The sequence below is a fragment of the Balaenoptera borealis genome, assembly GCF_965194805.1.
Source record: "Balaenoptera borealis genome assembly, chromosome: 17".
In the NCBI taxonomy this organism is placed as follows: Eukaryota; Metazoa; Chordata; class Mammalia; order Artiodactyla; family Balaenopteridae; genus Balaenoptera; species Balaenoptera borealis.
The window spans coordinates 17703455-17723779 of record NC_138876.1 but is presented as its reverse complement, the minus strand read 5'-3'; the positions used below and the strand labels follow the sequence as shown (position 1 = coordinate 17723779).

At 36.3% G+C, this 20325-nt stretch overlaps 1 long non-coding RNA gene across 1 annotated transcript in view; it reads left to right on the top strand.

The window, feature by feature from the left end:
- Positions 1-1154: 1154 nt before the first annotated feature.
- LOC309615174 overlaps positions 1155-20325 on the top strand; it is a 166875-nt gene continuing 147704 nt past the window's right edge. The window contains exon 1 of the long non-coding RNA XR_014236585.1: positions 1155-19278. This is a non-coding gene — a long non-coding RNA (uncharacterized lncRNA). The remainder of the gene's footprint in view (positions 19279-20325) is intronic.

Genomic DNA, 20325 nt, shown 5'->3' with positions numbered 1-20325 from the left:
TTATAATTTTACCTAAGACCAAGATGCAACCCAGGAGAAAGGATTCTTTACTCCTATTTTGACTCTGAGAAGGGGTGGAGGGCAAATGGGCAGGAATAGCTTTAGAATGTGGGGAGATATTCTTAGTCTTAGAGACACATCTATAACCTGATGTTCTTATGGGGAAGTTAAATAAAAACAGATCTGTCCAGTTCTCTGCCCGATGTGTCACACTCGGTGGTCCTTTAGGGTTTATTTTGGACCCTAGGATATGTCATTAACTGATCCAGTCACCTGTCCCCTCATAGTCCGTATTTGTAACTTAAATAGGTATTAAGAGAATGGGAACATTACACGTGGACATTTTTTAGTTTATGAAAAACTGAATGCATATTTTTTAAAATAAATAATATAAAAAGAGATATGAACAAATGGTAATCATTTAAAATTTCAGATGGTGTGACTATGAATATTTATTTTTCAATGTTTTATATTTTATCTAATGTGCTAAGTTGATACTAACAAAGACAAATTCACATTTGTAGAAATAGCTATCAGTTGGAGAGAATTTATATGTGGCTCTTTCCAGGTGCTGTGCTTTAAATGTCTTATCTCATCTGAAAGAATGGTGTTGACATGACACAGCTTCCCAGTGTTTTATCTTCTGTTCTCTTATCTTTATTTACTTAAAGCCTCCTCTCCCCTGTTCTCCCATTCCTACCCAGACTTAACCAACAGTGAAGGTACTTCTCTCTTTGCATATTAGAAATATATAATTGTAATTACACAAAGAAGCCTGACTGTGTGACTACATATATATTCCTATAATAATGCCTCTGAGGAACCAGAGTCTGAAAGCCACAGAAGAGAAACATTATTAGTTGAATTTGAGGCAGCAGGCTTAAGCTGGTCCTAGATCTCATATTCAGTGTCCCCTGCCATCTCTGATTACTTGGCCCTAGGATTTGAAATCTGGAAGTTTCCATCCTAGGCGAATGGTTAGAAGAGGAAAGACCACAGATGCCCTTGGAACTGTTTCATAAACATAGGCAGGGGCCTCCAAGTGAGGGCTAAATAGTAGCAAGCTGCTAAGGAAGGCAATAGAAATCCTCCAAGGATTGTAATTAGTGATAATCAGATATTTAGTGTTACCTGTGTGTGTGTGTGTGTGTGTGTGTGTGTGTGTGTGTGTGTTGGGGGGGCTGATAACCATTACCAAATTATATTATATTTGTACATGTATCTAAACCTTCAAAATGATCCTAGGATTTATAATTTTTTTCCACCATAGTTAAAGTGAAGAAACTAAGGATAATGAAAGAGTATACACACACACACACACACACACACACACACACACACTTCTCTTTGTTCTTCTGATTATAAAAGCTCTACTCAAAGCGTGTAATAAAAATTTTGTAGTCCTTTTTTATTATTATTTATTATAGCCCACAGCATTTTAAAAATCTATACAACTTATTCTATGCCATGCATTGATTTAGTCACTGACTTGACTCTAATCACACAGTCTACAAATGTCAGATCTAAGAACTAGAAATATACTTGTGATCATAAATCCTATTTTTTTTTCATATGCTACAACAACTTTCAGTCTGATTCTCCCCATCCCCACTCCTCAAAATGGTACAGACTTACTTAATTCCAGTATGTTGAACTGTGGGCCGGTTGACCAGGATGTTTCCATATGACTTATTGGGCTGGCCAAAAGGTTCTTTCGTTTTTTTCCATAAGATGGCTCTAGTAGCACTTAGTTGTCTTAAACTTCATTAGAAACAATTTTGTGAAATTGTATGTGACAGATGTCATATCAGTGTGCATTTAAAAAAAGACATCAAAATTGGTGAATTTTTGTGTAGCCATTTTAATATCAAAGATGGAAGAAAAAAGCAATATTTTCGGCATATTATGCTTTATTATTTCAAAAAAGGTAAAAATGCAACCAAAATGCAAAAAAAGATTTGTGCAGTGTATGGAGAAGGTGCTGTGACTGATCGAACAAGTCAAAAGTGGTTTGTGAAGTTTCGTGCTGGAAATTTCTCTCTAGACGATGCTCCACGGTCGGGTAGACCAGTTGAAGTTGATAGCGATCAAATCGAGAGATGAATTGAGAACAATCAACGTTATACCACGCGGGAGATAGCCGACATACTCAAAATATCCAAATCAAATGTTGAAAATCATTTGCACCAGCTTGATTATGTTCATTGCTTTGATGTTTGGGTTCCATATAAGTTAAGTGAAAAAAACCTTCTTGACTGTATTTCTGCATGCGATTCTCTACTTAAATGTAATGAAAACGTTCCATTTTTAAAACAAATTGTGACGGGCAATGAAAAGTGGATGCTGTACAATAATGTGGAATGGAAGAGATCGTGGGGCAAGCAAAATGAACCACCACCAACCACAGCAAAGGCCGGTCTTCATCCGAAGAAGGTGATGTTGTGAAGGTGAGATTGGAAAGGAGTCCTCTATTATGAGCTCCTTTCGGAAAACCAAACGATTAATTCCAACAAGTACTGCTCCCAATTAGGCCAAATGAAAGCAGCACTCAATGAAAAGTGTCCGGAATTAGTCAACAGAAAATGCATAATCTTCCATCAGGATAACGCAAGACCACATGTTTCTTTGATGACCAGGTAAAAACTCTTACAGCTTGGCTGGGAAGTTCTGATTCATCTGCTGTACTCACCAGACATTGCACCTTTGGATTTCCATTTATTTAGGTCTTTACAAAACTCTTTTAATGGAAAAAATTTCAATTCCCTGGAAGACTGTAAAAGGCACCTGGAACCTGGAACAGTTCTTTGCTCAAAAAGATAAAAAGTTTTGGGAAGATGAAATTATGAAGTTGCCTGAAAAATGGCAGAAGGTAGTGGAATAAAAGGGTGAATATGTTGTTCAATAAAGTTCTTGGTGAAAATGAAAAATGTTTCTTTTATGTTTTCTTAAAAACTGAGGGCACTTTTTGGCCAACCCAATGTATAACATGCTTCATAAAATTGCTAATATGACAATGAGAATTTACTAGGTATTTGGATACCATGAGTTGTGATTGTACCTCAGGTTATTAATCAGCCTTGTAAAAACTAGATATTTTCCAAGCTTACCAGACTGTCCGTACTTTTTTAGTTTCCTTTTTTTTTTTCTCTCTTGGAGCTACTCAAGTAATAAAAGTCAATGAAAACTATGATCTTCTCATTCTCCTAGCACAAATTGGAATTCTGATGAGTAGTTAAGAGCTCTTTAGGTTGGATTTAACTGGTAAATATCTGGGTAAAAATCAAACAATTGATAAAAGAGCGAATATACCTATAGGTCCTCTTCAACCTTCATTGTTTGTTCTTCCCTCACCCTATTTGGTAATGATGATCTCTCTTGAAGAAGTAAGGTCATTCATCACTTAGTCTGCATTTTTGTGGTTACCAACTGTTTTGGGTTCCTGGATCCAATTCCAACATGTGTGTGTGTGTGTGTGTGTGTGTGTGTGTAGGCTTTCATACACTGACAAGCAACTCTCAGACACCAGCAGTGTTCAAGAATTCAACTCAATTTTGACACTGTCTACCTGGAGATGGCATCAGGTTCCATGGTTTTAGTTTTTATATTAAAATTATTTTTGACCTCCTTCTTCTCTCTTCCTTAGAGTGCATCCTATATATCATACCAGCCTTAAACATTCTAAAGCATGACTCCTATTATGTTGTGTCTACACTGTGGTGGCTTCCAATGCTATTAGAATAAAAACAATAACAATAATTAGAATAATAAGGCATATCCAGTACATTTTCAAGGTCTCAGCAAGAAACAGAATAAGGGACTTTAATGAAATGACTTCTTTTAAAATATGGACAAGATTAGGAGAAAAATGAGGAATGTTGAGGCAACTGGAGACTAGCATCAAGGGAAGCTGCCTGAGCAAGGCAAGAAATTATGTTATCTTGATGATATCTGGAGCCATGGAGAAGCTCCTGACCTACAGAGGCTATTGTCATGGAAGGGCAGAATCACTTCCTAAATAAGGAAGGAGCAGAAAAATATTCCATGGCTTGTACCTTTTCCCACTTTCAGATCTCCTGCCAGGGCCTTCCATTGACCAAGCCCAACCCAAAGCCAGAGAGTGTGGAAACCAAGGTGATGCAGACCACAGAAGCCAGCCTCCATGGGAACAGAGCAAGGCAGAGAAGGGCAGTTAAAGGACCTGGAGAGTAGGCTAGTGGAAAGTCGATGTCAAACAACCAGAATATGTAGCATGTAATGTGCTAAAAATATTACATTTTTATCTTTTCTAATTCCATCAGCATTCTTGAAAGTTATTATCATCTTTAGACTACAGTTTGAGAAACTAAGACTCATATTGGCCAAATAATTTGTATAGATTCTGGTCTCTGGAAATTGGCAAAGTCAGGATCCAAATTGAGGTATATCTAATTCAAAAAGCAAAGTTGTTAATAAATAAAACCCTAATATTTTTGGCCTTATATTCAGGGATTCAAGTGCCTTTCCCAATCTCTTACTTGAATTCGCTTCTTAAGCCAGCCTGAGTCAGTGTTGCCTGAGTTCCACTATCTCTCCTGATTGGAAAGCCCTGCCTTCTTTCCAGTGATCAAATACATTCATATCCATCTCTCCAAGCCCAACTCGGATTATTCCCTCTTTTTGAAACCTTCCCAGAGTGCATCAGCTTTCCCCCCAAATCCTGAACTCCTTAGATTTCTCATTTAGCACTCACCCTAATGCTGCCTTGTAATGCTGTTGAACTGATGGCTCACCAACAGATAAGACAAATAGAACCCAGATAGGGCAAAGAAATGGATAATGATAACATGTCTAGTAGGCAGTAGAGATGGATTTCAAACCAAGGTCTTCTTAATTGCACGATCAGAAGTTTTTTCATGACGTAATTGTAATTGCAGAGTTATTCTGTTAACATTTTACCTAGTCATCTGATATGTAAAAGATCCAAGTCATTTTTTGAATGAAAGTTATAGAAGAGTTAGGAAATTAGCACTCACTGGGAGACTTTGAAAGTTTGTGACCAGTGGAGTAACATGAAAGGAAATATGACATAATTTAGAATGTATCTCAAACCCGGATACTTCACACTTTCCAATCAAGAGATACCTGAAGCTCTGTCTCTGTTTGGCTGACACTTTCTAGGTCTTTTTTTCTAAAAGTTGAGAATCATGCGGTCCTTATTAGGGGACATTTGAACTGGTCTCTCTCCAGTTTTCCAGGCCTGCAAAGCATTTCTTGTACCTTCTGTGAAGAAGCAGCCATGAATGTAAGTGTAAGCTTCAGAATTTTTGAAAAGAGCAAATTCATTACTGCATTTCTAATGAGCCTTGAAAATTGAAGACACCAGTTTCTTTCTTCCATATCCTATTTGGTCTGCTTCAGATATATACAAGACAAGTAGACATCATCTTAACAGTCATTCAGTTCAACAGTGGAAAACCAACAGTGTGGCATTTTAGAGGCTAAGTTGTTATTATTGTTCCACATAAGATCTGGGCATTAAAAAGTCTCTAAGTCCTGTCTCAAAGGCTCTTGTCAACATAGCAAAAAAGATTTTGAACAAGTAAAGAACTTTAGGGAGCTTTTGGAAATACTCATTTAAAAGGTTCCATTTTTCAGGACAGGTTTACTGCACCCTATTGATGGGAAAAAATGGCTTTGTCCTTCTAAACATTTCCAGCTTGACAAAATGATTTTTAAATTAAGGTCAAACACAAGATAACAAGTTTCTTTCTTTCTTCATTTCTTCTTCAATTCTTGCTTTCATTCTCATTACAAAGAAAATTGAAAATCTCATGGACTTACTGAAAAAAATAAGAAAAGGAAATACGTAAATATACGGCTAAGGAAATTTTATATATAGCATACGACAAATTCAGTTGTTTTCAGTAAAAAGGAGATCCCTGGTTTCATGGATTAATCTCTGCTTCATGCCAGTTTTTCCAGGAATAAATTAACTGGTAATAGTAATAACAGTGATGATCACAATTTCTATCTATGAAGTGTCTACTGGGTTTCAGACATTGTGTTATATACATGTATTATTTACCTTAATCATAGCATCTATCCAGTAATGTAAGCATTGCCATTCCATTGTCCATATGAAGAAATGTGAGGCTCAAAAAGATTAAGTAGCTTGTCCAAGATCACTTATTTAAAAAATAACAACAAAAAAAATGACAGATAGAGACTTCCCTGGTGTTCCAGTGGTTAAGACTCCATGCTTCCACTGCAGGGGGCCCGGAGTTGGATCTCTGGCCATGGAACTAAGGTCCCCACACGCCTCGGGGGTGTGGCCAAACAAAAAAAAAGTTAAAAAAAAAATTGACAGATAGGATTTAAACCCAGCTCTTTGTAACTAACATCTCATGCTCCTAAGTCTCATGTATACTTCCTAATATGACTATAAAGTGCTGTACTAGATATCATTGAGAATATATGTGTGTATATAAAAAATATAAATATAATTTATGTAATAATTTATTACATATACTTCCTTACTCTCAAATATCATGTAATGGATATGCCAAAATAAGTGACTAATAACAGCGTATATCTAGAAAGAATGGAATGTATGATATATCCTCCCAAGTATTATGACAGCTCACAGAAGAGTAAACTCAATGTAGGCTGAAGAAACGAAGATGACTTCACGAAGAAAGTAAGGTTTAAACTGGCTTCTGTTGGATGCATATGCCTTGAACAGGAACAAAAGGAAGGTTGTTTGTTTGTTTGTGGCAGGGGTCAGGAAGCAGGGATAGGACAGAGCATGACACAATCATGAAATCAAGAGTAAGAATAATGGAGAAAGGAGGATGGTGAGTAAAGAGATAACCCTGACACTCCATTTGTGCAGTAATAATAATGGCTATCATTAAATATGTGTCAGATGATGTACTAGTTGTCATATATTCAATATAACATTTAAGTATTAAATAAGTATTATTTGCCTATCTTTACTATGAGAAAGTGAGGCACGGAGGTAAAAGTAACCTGTTCAAGGTACACTGTAGGTGATAAAGCCAGAATGAAGCTGAAGTCTTTTGACTTACAAACTTGGATTCTTAACTACTCTATGTTATTGTCTGTCAGGATATATGGTCTGGGATGTTGTGATATTTACTCAGAGATGAAGAGTTATCTCTAAGATTGAGTTTAAAGTGAGTATAATATAGAGAAGAAGAGAGAAAAGATATCCTTTGTTTCTTCTAATTAGCAAACATTATTGAGTGCCTAAGTACAAGGCAGGGCAGTAGGTGAAAGTCCAGGAAAATTGAGGCAGGGTCTATGACCTCAAAGAGGTTGTAATCTCTTGTTGTAGGTGAGACCTAGAGACTGATAACTAGCATACAAAGTATTACATGATATATATCTTTGAAGAGGTAAAAATAGACAGAAGAAAAATAAGAAGAGATCTTTCCCAAGTAATGGAAGCAAATCAGAGACTTCATGGAGGTGGTGGAATCAGATATGCTTAGGATTCTTACAGGATAGAGAGAATTGGCAATCGGCATGGATTACACGGAGGTAATCCAGTGTGAACTCAGAAACAGGGAACAATTTGACTAGTGCACAAATACGTACAGGGTGGTAATGGGAATGAAGATGGGAAAGTTGATGAGATCGGATTGTGGAGTCTTGATGTTAACATAATAGTTCAGACTTTGCTTTGTAAACAATGGGGAGTCATTGAAGACTAAATGAGCTGGAAATATAAAGTCTGCAAATGAAGAGAGTTTTCTGTCTTTTCAATCCTTGCCTGGCATATATTTGCTCTTAATAAATATTTGATGAAAGAATCAATGCACTGCCATCACATAGTCAAGGCTATGTTTTAGGAAGGCAGCAATGTATAAAATGAGTTATAAAAGGGAAAGACTAGAGAAAGGGAAACTGTTGTGTTTCAATCAGGAAAGAAAATGTGGGAATTTCAACTAGGCTTCTGGCAGTGGAAATAGAATTCAGAGGAAAGACATGAGCATCACCATTAATGAAGCATGGTCAACATGTGTTGACTCACAGGATATATGGAGAAAACTGAAAAAGGGGTTAGACATGGAACTCAAACTTTGAACCTAATGAGAAAATAAGATACTTAACAGAAATAGTTGATTCAGGAGTTGGAGTTGATTTGTTCGTATACTGAAAGAATATTTTTGAGGGACTGTTGTGTGCCAGGAACTTTTCTAAGGCATTTGATATACATCGGATACAAAACAGATGAAATCCCTGCTCTCCTTGTGTTTACATTCTATAACAGGTGGGAAGACAGTAGAATATAAAAAATAAACAGTAATTGAATTATTTAGTATATTAAGTGTTATGAAAAAAATAGAGCATGATAATGGGATTTGGGGTGCCGTGGCGGGGAATAGTCATTTTAATCAAAGTAGTAAGGGTAGGCATTAAGTTAAGGGGATATTTGAGGAAAGAATTGGGGAGGTAAATGAGCTAGATGTCTGAGATCTGGGAAAGAGAGACATTAGAAGTCATTTGCTTTAAGATGACAATAGATGGATTGTGAGAGGATAAGAAAAAAGAACATCTCTCTCTTCTATCTGAAGACTGAGGGTAGCACTTTGGGGAACATCTACATTTAATGGCTGAAAAATGCCAGCATAATTATGAAGGAACAAAAGGAAAAAAAACCTTTATACTCATTTAGAGATGAATATACTATACTATTTTATCTGATTTAAAACATCTCCCTGCCTAGAAATTAAGCCCAAGTATTTACAGCTCTGTTCAAAATAATCCAGTTTCTCCTTAAGCCTAAGAGGAACACCTGGTTGTCTTACATGATGAGCCTTCTATGAACCTTTCAATTCTCATATAACAGAAAAAGCCAGAGGATGAAACACCAGTTGTAAATATAATTTGGAAATGAATCTTTCAATTTTGCTCTATAATTTCTTACACCTACCAATACATCCATCATGGAACTTGACACATAGAAGATTCTCAGTGCATGTCAGTTGAAGTAAAATTAAGCTAGTCAATGTCTGATTTAGGGGGGAAGTGTTGATGGTAAGCCTATGTTACTACTATTTAGCAGAACAGACTTGAGTGATGCGATACTGGCTTTGACTTAGGGACTCAATCCAGTGTGGACACCATCTGCTGATACAAGGACTGGAATGACCTTCCCACACAGAGCAGAGTCCCTGGAAGGTCATGGGGTTCAGTTCTTCCTCTAGGCATTTGAAATCTGAAACATCAAAGCTAGCGATTATTCTCTTTCATTAGAGTGGATGCTAAAACTCCTTATACACTCAAGACAATATTTTATATTGAACCAAGCAAGCCTCTCTTGATGAAATTGAAGTTTACTTTCAACTACTCTTATTGTGTGTTCGAGTATGTAAGAGATTCTAACATTTACATACTTTTTGACTACAAACCTATCAATTTGTTCTCCGAAGAAACCAGCCTCTGCTTTTACACTGCAGTTAATGAAATGCTGCACTTTCAGGACATATTCATTTACAATAGACTTAAACTTTAATTTTTAAAATTTGATTTTCAAGAATTCTATAGCTAGATGTATATACTTCAGATTTGGTTTCTTAGAAATTTTCCCTCTTGATTCTTCTGCAGGCGAGCCAAAGACAGCAATAGAATCTGGGTTCTATATAAAATGAAGAGGAAAAAAAAAAACTGCTCTTGATTTTTTTTTAACTGAGATTTGAAAGATTTCACCAATGTTTTCTCTATTCAGATAAGGGAGCCAAAGGCTATGATAGCAGCTTGTCTGGATTAGAAGGTTGATTGTTTGTACTCTTGTTTAGTTTCCTTCCTTAATGTGGACCAGGATGTCAGGGGTCTTCTGTGAGAGCAGCTGAGGAGAGCAGAGGCATGGGGTGGGACCTGGGGAAGACTGACTGTGACATATGTGTGGCGGCAGTGGGGGATAGGGAGGGAGACAGAGATCAAAGAATCATCCAGAGCTCCTCAGCCTTCCACAGCAGAAAAGCCTTTGGCAACCCTTTGATGTCCAGTGTACCCTCTGCCCCCAGTCAGAAGCATGTCTAGGGACCTGAGTGAGAAGTGGATTCGGGCAGGGCCATTTTATAGGTCGGTGAGGCAGATAGCATCTTGCCAGTACCTTCTAAACAGGACGTACGTGCAGAAAAAGTTGCTATGATTCCTGACCTACAGGAGCTTACACTCTGGTTCAGTAGATACAACCTTGAGCGTCTTGACCAATCAACTTTTCCAGTTTCCTCCACAAACAACAGAAACATTTGATGTGTCATTGTTGTGATTTTTATCCTTAACACGACAGTTTACTAAATCTGTTATTCTCAGGAATAAAAAAGCACCACTGTCATCATTTTTTCTGGTAGGGTATCCATCCTCCGTCATGTTCCTTTATTGACCCTCTTCTCCTTCCCTGTGATCCATTTCTGGTGTTTCATATTTTGTATTCAAAGTGGGTGTGAGTTTTATACAATGTTATGTGTGTGTATATATATATATATATTTTTTTTTTCTTTCAGCTAACAAAATAATTGTCTTACCTGCCCTCTAGACAGCATAGGCTTTGGCAACCTTAAATTCAGAGCTCTTGAAAGGATGATTATGAGTAAATATCACTGACAATATGGAACTGATAAAAATGACAGCTGGGGTAGCTGCTGATTAAAAGGCAAACAATCGATGCTCTATTTTCTAAAGTGAAACAGTAATGTTGAAGATGTGTGGATATGCAAATTAAATAACTAATATATGGTTTCCTCTAAATCAATGTCCTTCTTCCATGAAGTTAACTTCACATTGTGCTTACATCTAACACACAGATGGCCCTACAGAGAAGTTAAAAATAAATAAACTCCCTTCCTCATTCCACCCAGATCTACCAGCCTGTTTTTCTTTGTTCTGGCTTCCTAGATTTGTACCTAGTCATTCTTTTACCTACTCGGACTGGAAACAGTTTCTCTTTTCATCTTAACTAGTCATCAGGGAAAGCAGAGAAGTTCTGCAGGGAAAAATCATCCAAAACTACTAGGAGCTTTAGAAGGTTACAGAAATTACCTTATGTGACCTGCCTGGAATGGCATGGCTGTTCAACCAGGTCTTCAAGAAAATGCTATCGTTTGTTTCCAAATAAAGGACATAATTGAGCTATATTCTTCTCAATTAAGTTATATTAAATATCAGGACAGTAAGCAACATTTTGCAACCCACCCTCCTCCAAAAAATGTTCCTGCCATTTCCTTAGTCCTTTCCTGGATCTTTAAGGGCAAGAAGCTTAATATAAGGGAAAGGTCATATAAAAACACTAGTTAACTTTATCTTAGTGTATTGCATCTCTACACTAGAAAATTCCATCTATACAGTTAAAGCAACTTCAATTCTGAAAGACAATTCGAGCCAATCAATGGAATATACTTTGAAAACAATAAAAGACGTTTGATTCTAGTATTCTACCGGTTTTCCATCTTCAAAGGAAAACGTTGTCTGTTTGTGTCAGGAGAGGAGTGTTCACAGGGGACAGCACCTCTAACCTGCCTCCTTAGCGCAGTAGGCAGCGTGTCAGTCTCATAATCTGAAGGTCCTGAGTTCGAACCTCAGAGGAGGCAGTTCTATTTTGCCTCCCTCTTCTTCCTAAGAGAATTTTCAGAATAATTTTCTTTCAGTGATTTTACATTCCTCTTAGTAACTTTACTTTCTTTGACTAATATTAGTTAATAACATTTAAAATGAAAATGAAGAGGTGGCCAATATCAAAGAATAAGCCAATGGAAAGTTACAATTATAATATTACTAGATTTCAAAATTCATGTCATATTTCATCAAAGACATTGTTTCAGATAGGAAGTGCTCCAAGGATTGAGATTATAAAATATGAACTGGACATAAAACTAAATATATTGTATAGGAAAAACTGGTTGTAAACTAAGATAAACATACTTTTTTTTTTTTTAATTGTCTTTGTAGGAAAAGCCTATGGACGGAGTGCACTCCTTTTGACACCAGAAAGGGTGCTAGTGGTTAAGAAATGTGTGTGGGTATTTTAACAGAATGCTTTGAACCTTAGGGAACATATACTGACGCAAAAAAAAAAAAAAAAAAAAATCTGTGTGTATGTGTGTTCATGGGTGTTTGAGGGAGTGGGAGAGCAGGCAGGGACCTGGTAGGGTTCAATGTGCATTCAGTTTCAAACACAGAAACTGGGCCAAGAGGCCAGTATGCTTAGATATACATTAGGATTAGTATAAGCAATCACTCTCAGGCTTTTAAGAAATGGAGCCGTCTTTAAAATGGAACATTGGGCAATCTGTAAAAATAATCAAAGAAATGTGGAAAGGCTTCCTTTTTATCCCACCACTTTCAGCCAATCACCAAGCATCCTTTTTGCCCCAATTATTCTGGTTTGAAGAGAAACAGAATGGGTTGAAGAGAAATGGAGTGTTCTGGAAAAAATGTGAATGGAGTCTGAGGATGAGGAGGTGAAATTAATTAATCATATTTTTTTTTCTTAAAAAAGTGATTAAGGTAGAGGTCCATCTCAATAGTGGTCATAGTTTGAGGTATATTTAAAGAGCCCTCATATGATGACAGTGAATTTACAAAATAAAAGGAAATTGAGTGTTTAAACATTTTATGTCAAGGAAGATCGAGGCACCAAGACAATAACATTAAAAAACAATGCAACAGAAAAAACAATCATAGTAGAGGACCCTGAAATTGCCCCTTGTATTTCCTGGGAAAAATAGCATGTGGGGCCTGACTTCGAAAGCCAGCAGAGAACAGATGCATCAAAGTCTGGGTTACATTACACTAATCTCTTAAGGGTCTTTTATCTAATCTCTTTCTGGCTATTGCTAAGTGCCAGGGATATGATTGCCACTATATAAATATCAGAGATTATCTAAACTTCTCAGGAGAAATCCATCTAATAGACATCAAAACCAGTCTAGGCATTGTGTGTCCTTAGTCTTCCTTTGGCAGAAACAGAGACAAAGGCAAATCAAACCTGTCCTTCACAAAGGACCCGTAATTCAACAACTTCTAAATATTTTCATGTTACTTTTACTTCCTGCATCTATAATAGCATTTTTGAATGTTAGACCCTCTAAAAGCAAAGAGCAGTAGAGAGTTAATATTTATTAACTCCTGAGTTAAATAGTCATGCAAATTAGCCCTAATCTATTTGCCTAGTCACAAGACCAAAAAAAAGCAAACAAACCAAAAAAAACAGTCAAGATATGAAGCCGAGAAGTGAGACTGTAGTAAACATCACAGTGACCTGCATTTCAAAATGTTCTGTCTTGAGGCAGTAGGTTAACAATTTGCTTAAGCTCATCATAGGCTCTGGAGTTCAATACACATGGGTCTGAAGACCATCTCTGCCATGTGATAGTGGTAAGATCCATCTCAAGGTATTAATAACTTTGAGTCTCTAAGTTTCCTTAATCTATAAAATACAGAAAATACAAATCTCGCAGGGCTGTTGTGAAAACTAGAGAAGGCCACTTATATAAAATGCTTGGCACTCAATAAACACTCAATAAAGAGCAGATGTTTTGCTCTCATTACTTGTGACCAGTAAAAGAAACAAAAGACTTAGGAAAGATGAAGAAAATGGGCTTTTGTCAAAGAAAGGAACACTGTCTGCACCTCTAAGGAAAATCTAGGGGGCAAAAGTGCTGAATCAGACATACTACAGGAATAAAGGGGCAGATTTATATTCAGACCTTGTCTTTACCACTCTGAGTCCCAGCTTCCCGTTGCTCCTTTGTAAGACATCGGCAAACGGAGACCTACGAATCTGTTCTGATGTGATTCTCTCATAAAAGATAAAAGATATCGATTCTCTCCTGATAAAAGGTGCCCTCCTCTCTTCATCTTTCTATCTTAATGTCTAACAAAATGCATGAAAAATAGAAGTTACTCATATTTGATCAGCTTCATTCAGACAGACACTACAATACATCTAGTGCTACTTCTTGTTCAATGATCATTAGGAATTTTGGCTTTTCGAAGTGTGTATGTATGTGTGTGTATTTAATTATCTTTTTTCCCTTTAACTCAGTATAGATTGAATTAATACACGGGATCCCTAATAGGCTGTGTGATCGACCACTGTGATTTTATTTTTCTGGATATACATAGTAGGACCAAAAGTTAGATTGACTTTTGTTGTATATCTCAAAGAGTTAACTGAGAAATTAAATTGCTTATGATTTGACCCTGAAATTTGCTTATATTTGCACTGTGACTGCTCTTCCACTAACCCATTATAATGTTTCATTAGCATCTTGCCTAATGTGTGCACTTGTCTTTCTTTCCCCACACAGTTGCAAAATGACAGAAGGTAGGGTTATTTTACACATTTGTTCAGTACCAACTCAGTCAAAGATCCTTATTGAACTGCAAAACCTTAGCTTCCTGCCTGAGTCCTTCACACTTCCGTTTCTCTTAGCTTAGTCCCCCATTCCCCATTCTTACCAGCATTTCTATTGAGTAAGGAGAACAAAGACTCAACTTTATTGACATTTCTCCTCCTATGGTTTTCTGGTACAGAGAAAAAGAAGCATCAAAAGGAAAGCATATTTATGTGCAGGAACCCAAATTGGCCCAAATTGACCCTCTAGTTTTCTGGATGCTTGACTATTGTATTCAGGAAACAATAAACCCCAAGTTCCTTGAAAAGAGTACCATTATACACTTGTCAGTATTTTCTGAAACAGAATTTACTAGAAGTGGGTGCTAGATCAAATGATATGCACACTTGTAGTTTAAGAGAATATAGCCAGATTTATTTTCCAAAATTTACAGAAATTTTTACTCATCACTACTCTTGAGAGTGTGTGAATGTTGCTTTCCTCGCTGCCCTAATCTCATGGGCATTGGATGTTAACAAAATCTTACATTTTTATCAATCTGAAGGGATAAAAGTTGTATTTTATTGTTGCTTTTATTTTCATTTTCCTGAATATCAATTTTCCTTGTGCTGTACATTGTTCATACTAACTTGAAGAAACTACTTATATCTTAAGAGTATTAGTCACTTTTTTGTGTACGTGTAGCAAATGTTTTTCCCAGTTGGTGATTGTTCTTTTAATTTGATTAAGTTGCCTTTTTCCATTCAAAGGTTTTTTTGTTTCATTGTTTTCTAATTTCATCTGGTATTTTATTTTTCCATTATAGCTTTTTGTTTCCATCTTCCTTACTAAGCTTCCCTTTACCCCTAAGGATATATACACCCCTAACTTAATTTTTTTTTCTTTTAATTCTTTTATTTTTATGGTGGGAACTTTTGTCTTAAATTTATATTCACCTATGGGCACACAGTTTGAGTTACATTTATTTTCTTCCAATAAATAATGATTACCTCAATACCAATTGCTAGTAAATTCATAATTTCCCCACTGACTTGTAGACTAGTTGTTTCATTTATTGAGTTCTCCTACACATGGGAATTTTTTTCTGGCTTTTGAATTCAGTTCCTTGATTTAAGTGTCTATGCCTAAGCAAGTGCTTTATTATTTTGAATATAGTAGCTTTACATTGTTTCAATAAACAGTAAATCATTTCACCATATTACCATTATTGTTTTAAGACTTTTAAACAATTCTTGTATATTTTTCTTCCACATGGACTTCACAATCAGTTTATCAAATTCTAAAAATAATTGCAGCACTTTTTTTTGTTATTTTAAGAGGCTGGAAACAATATAAGTGTCTATAAGTAGGAAAATAGTTGAATAATTCACTGCTTCCAAATTATGGAATAAATTTAGATCATCCAAATTATGGAATACTATATAGCTATCAAAGAGAATGAGGTAGACCAAGTGTTAACAGACGTCAACACATATATGTGCAGCAAAGGTGTCAAGTATAATAAATATAGGAAATTATAAGATAAAATATTTAATGCAATTCCATATTTGTAAGAAAAACAACAATCCCTCCTCCTACACGTGCATGTATATTTGAATAAGCAAATTAAAAAAATATGGAGTGATACAATATTTTTGGTAATGACTTTCAGGGATGTGGGCTTATTTCTGTGTGAACTAATAATCTTACTTTAGATGCTTTAGATTCCCTCATTCATGTATTACTTATATAATTAAAACATTCAAATGTCTGAAATTAAAATTAGTATTCTTGCTATATGCAAGAAAGCAAACAACAGCAAGAAAAAAAGAGTTAAACCTCCATTGACCCTTTTATATTGTTATACACTGCAGAATCTGTATTCGGTAGTAAGCCTCTCATCATGAGGTAATTTATCCAGCTGTCTCCTGTAGCATGCAAGACACAATGTTTTTCTCTCAATTTATGTACAAATCTCAAATAGCATATAAATCCAGATCAAAGTATCTTCAGATATCTTATAGACCAAGTTTCCCAATGCATAGATGAAGTATGTAAAATGTTAAATACTTTGGCCAAGTGTAACATGTAATGTGCCCAGACAGAAATAAATCAGCTTTATGAATAAAACTTCAGGTGGTATACCTTGACTGGTTCTGCTCACCTCTTGATATTACAAGTTTCTAGGATTCGCAATTTCAACATTTAAATACCTATGGAGTTCTTTTACTTAAGATCTTATAATGACCACAAAGAATTCTTTATGGATGACTGAACTCCACGTAGAAATAAAGAAAACCACATACAGTCAAATTTGCTATCAAGTAACCAATAAGCTGGATGAAGCCCACAGGTGGCTTTGTTCCCCTGAAAGAAATTTTTATAAAATTTAAAGTAATTGAAAATATATTTGGAAATCATGATATTTTTCTTATTACTCTTGAAAAATCAGAATATCTGAGGAAACTGGATTTACTTTTTGGTACAGTAACTAATGGTCTTGTGGGAGGATTATTTGGAAATCTCAAGCATTATCTGCTAATGAAATCTAGCAATTAAACTTACCACTTCCTCCTTGGTTGTTAACAGCTGGAAAATCAATTATATCCTGTGATTGGATTCACCATAAATAAGCGGCCTTTGGTCATTATAAACAACAGGCTCCAATTCTATACAAAATATAAACCTGACCCCAAGCTAAGAAATTGAAAGTTAAGTTGTCGGTGACTTAAGTGCTGAAGTCTCCCACATTGCCTAACATGATCCTCTCAGAAGTTTCTGTTCTTGGATGCAAACCAGGAGTCATGTGCTGATTTATCAGGAAGCAAGCCATATCAGCAAGACCTGACCTTGGAGACCACACAAGGGTGGGACTGAGACTTTACTGAAATGAGGAGTATCCCTATTATAGCAAGTGTCCCCTTAGCTAAAATAGTATAGTGCCTTTTGGTTAAGAACTAGGGGAATCTATTCTTTTACTTTGGGCAAACATACATGGAACACATATGTGGAGAGCTAGGGAAGCATGTAGGAAAGTGGAGCTCCTGTTTATATTCAATACAAACTCCCCCAATGGAGAGCTCACTACCTCTCAGGGCAGCCCTTTCCCTCCCTAACTGGTTTTGACTGTGACACAGGAACTTGGAATCCTGGCTCCCCATCCCAGTCTCAATTTCTTAGTTCCCCCGCTGGGGTCTCTTAGGAGGCATCTGCTCAAGGTTCCTGGGGGTGGGGCAGGGGCACTGTGTCCAAGCTCCGCCCTCGCTCCAGCCCAACTCAAGAAACATATATACACTAATATGTATAAAATGGATAACTAATAAGAACTTGCTGTATAAAAACTAAAATTCTAAAATTCAAAAAAAAAAAAAACTAAGAAGCATTAAAACAGAAATAATTTTTATATGTGATGCTTTCCTCCATAATTTCTAAATAAACTGCAAATAAAAAAAAAGAAAAGAAACATTTGCCCATTCATTCATTTATTCATAGTTATTCAGAGTAGCCTAGAGGTTAAAAGCCTGGGTCCTGGAAACTGACAACCCTACAATTCAATCCTGGTTCTGTAATTTTATACAGGTTACTAAACAACTATAAGCTTCCCCTTGCTCATCCGCAAGGATATCATGAAGCTACTGATCGCCAGGATTAAGTGGGATAATTACTGTAAACAGCTTAGCACAGGATCTGGCACATAGTAAGTGCTTATCCAGAGGGGCAGGAATAGTCAAATGCTGAGACCAAGACTTAATTCCTATACAACTGGGAAAGGAGGTCTATGTAGTTGAACTGGAGACCCATGTAGATATGCACTAACGAGGTTTTATCACCAAATAACTTTGGGAATACTAAATTATGCCAAATTAAATACACTCCTTTCCTCAAAACTGCTCTGAGTATTAATAAGCTAATACGCACTGTTACTTTCTAAGAAGGTGGGTAGTAGGTAGCACCTCCTCAATTTTCTTTTCATCCAAGGAATAATTTTACAAAGGAGCGTTTTGAAGAATTATCGTTCCTAGGAACAGAAGTTTGGGAAAGGATCATCTATTAGATATGACATTTCAGTCTTCTATATTTTGATGAAAAAAAATGTCCAGGCCCGGGCTGTAGTGTTAGTTTCCTAAAACTCATTTATAATTTGCTTTGGGTAATTTAGCATTTTAAATAATAATTACAGTAATAGTAATAACAATAACATGAGAACAAAATATTATATAGTGCTTATATTCCAGACTTTGTGCCAAGTGCTTTACATATATTAACACATTTAGATATTTAGAAATATTTTATCTGCCTAAAAAAAAAAAAAAAAAAAAACCTGTACTGCTGGATGTCAAAGATGGAAGTCTATCTAGTTCAACATGCCTATTTTTCTGAAGCTCATAATGCTCTCAAATGGTAGAGTTAGGACTAAGGTGCATGCCTGTTAACCCCTTGCACTATTGTCCTTTTAAATCCCCAGTCTCTGATGCTATGACACCACCTGGTCTTTTTTCCAGAGATCTAAATATTTAAAATAGCTGGGAGAGGTCACTTTGCTCAACTACGCTTTTGTACCATTATGAGGTCTTTTAAAATTCCACACTATAATTTATTATCTTTCCAACTTTAACGATTTCAAAATAAGTCCTACAAATTCAAACAGAATTCAGCTGTTCAGAATTTTCCTCTACTGAAAATGTCCCCCGAAGAATTTGATTTAAGACGGTGACCTTACAAATGTTGCATTTTCCTATCTAAAATCGAAAGGGAAATGATGGGCAAAGAGGCTTTACAAATATTTTTTGTTTCCTTCTAGTGCTCCTTTGAACTCTTGACTCCAGGCTCTTTGAGAAAGAAGCATAATGGTGGAAATTAAAGTTCTCTAATGGGACCAAGTGGTAGAACAGGATTTCTTACCTTTCCAGTCTGTCCTGGAAGGACCACCAAGGTGAGATGTGATTTTAATCTCTGGGCCCACTGTGATCTTGGCCTTTCTGCGTGAACTGTCAACAAGGGTGCTAACGACTGCCAACTGTTATGGGAAAAAACAGGAGTCCATGCAGAATTGAGCTGAGATAACTGCTTCATTTCACTGAAAGCGTTAAATCACCTGCTGCTGCCAGCAGCTTTCATCTACTCTCAACTTAAGCCAGGTTGAACCAGTGACCCACAAGGCAGAATTACCAAGCATCACATTACCAAGCCAGGCAGTCTGGGATCACATGGAATGGTTTACATCTCTCAGGCTGTGCCCCACTAATGACACCTCTCACACTGGACTGGATTTTTCCTCTGGCCTGTGGGCTTAGTATCACCTTTCACTGTTTTGTCCTTCTTAAGTGGGATCTGCCACTAGAAACTATAATGGTTCATTAGATGGTCCACACTGTATTATATTATATGAATTTAGAATCTATTATCTTTTTTCCACCCTTTGTCTTATACTAAGTTGCTTACATAAGAAAGAGAGGGAGAGACAGATTTCGTGGAGATGTTTAAAAGCCTTTTAGTTTGAATATCAGCTAAAATTCTCTAGGAACTTACTTTGAAGTGTTTATACTCACAAAATGTCACTAGTATCACCAGGACAGTTAATTTTTTGTATTCAGTGAATCCATATTATATCATTTGAATGAGTGTAACATAAACTAGAGGTTTCCTCATATAACCTAAATTATTTAGGAACAATTTTCCAGTGACTTCTGTTCGAATACTCATGACCCTTGGCAGTGCTACGGGTAAGTGTTTAGCAACCAACTATGTGGGGCAATAAATGCACTGATTTGTAGCATTCACCTATTTCTGTGGTTCAAATAGTCCTAAGGTGGCCAATTTCAGGCTATCAATATGACATCACTAAAATCAGAGTTGGGAAAAGGTGTGCAGTAGAGAAACATTATGTAGTATTCCCACCATACAGATACAATGGACACATAGTCTCAAGAGCCTTGATAACAGTAAAATGTAGTAAAATAATTAGGATTTGGAAGTGTAG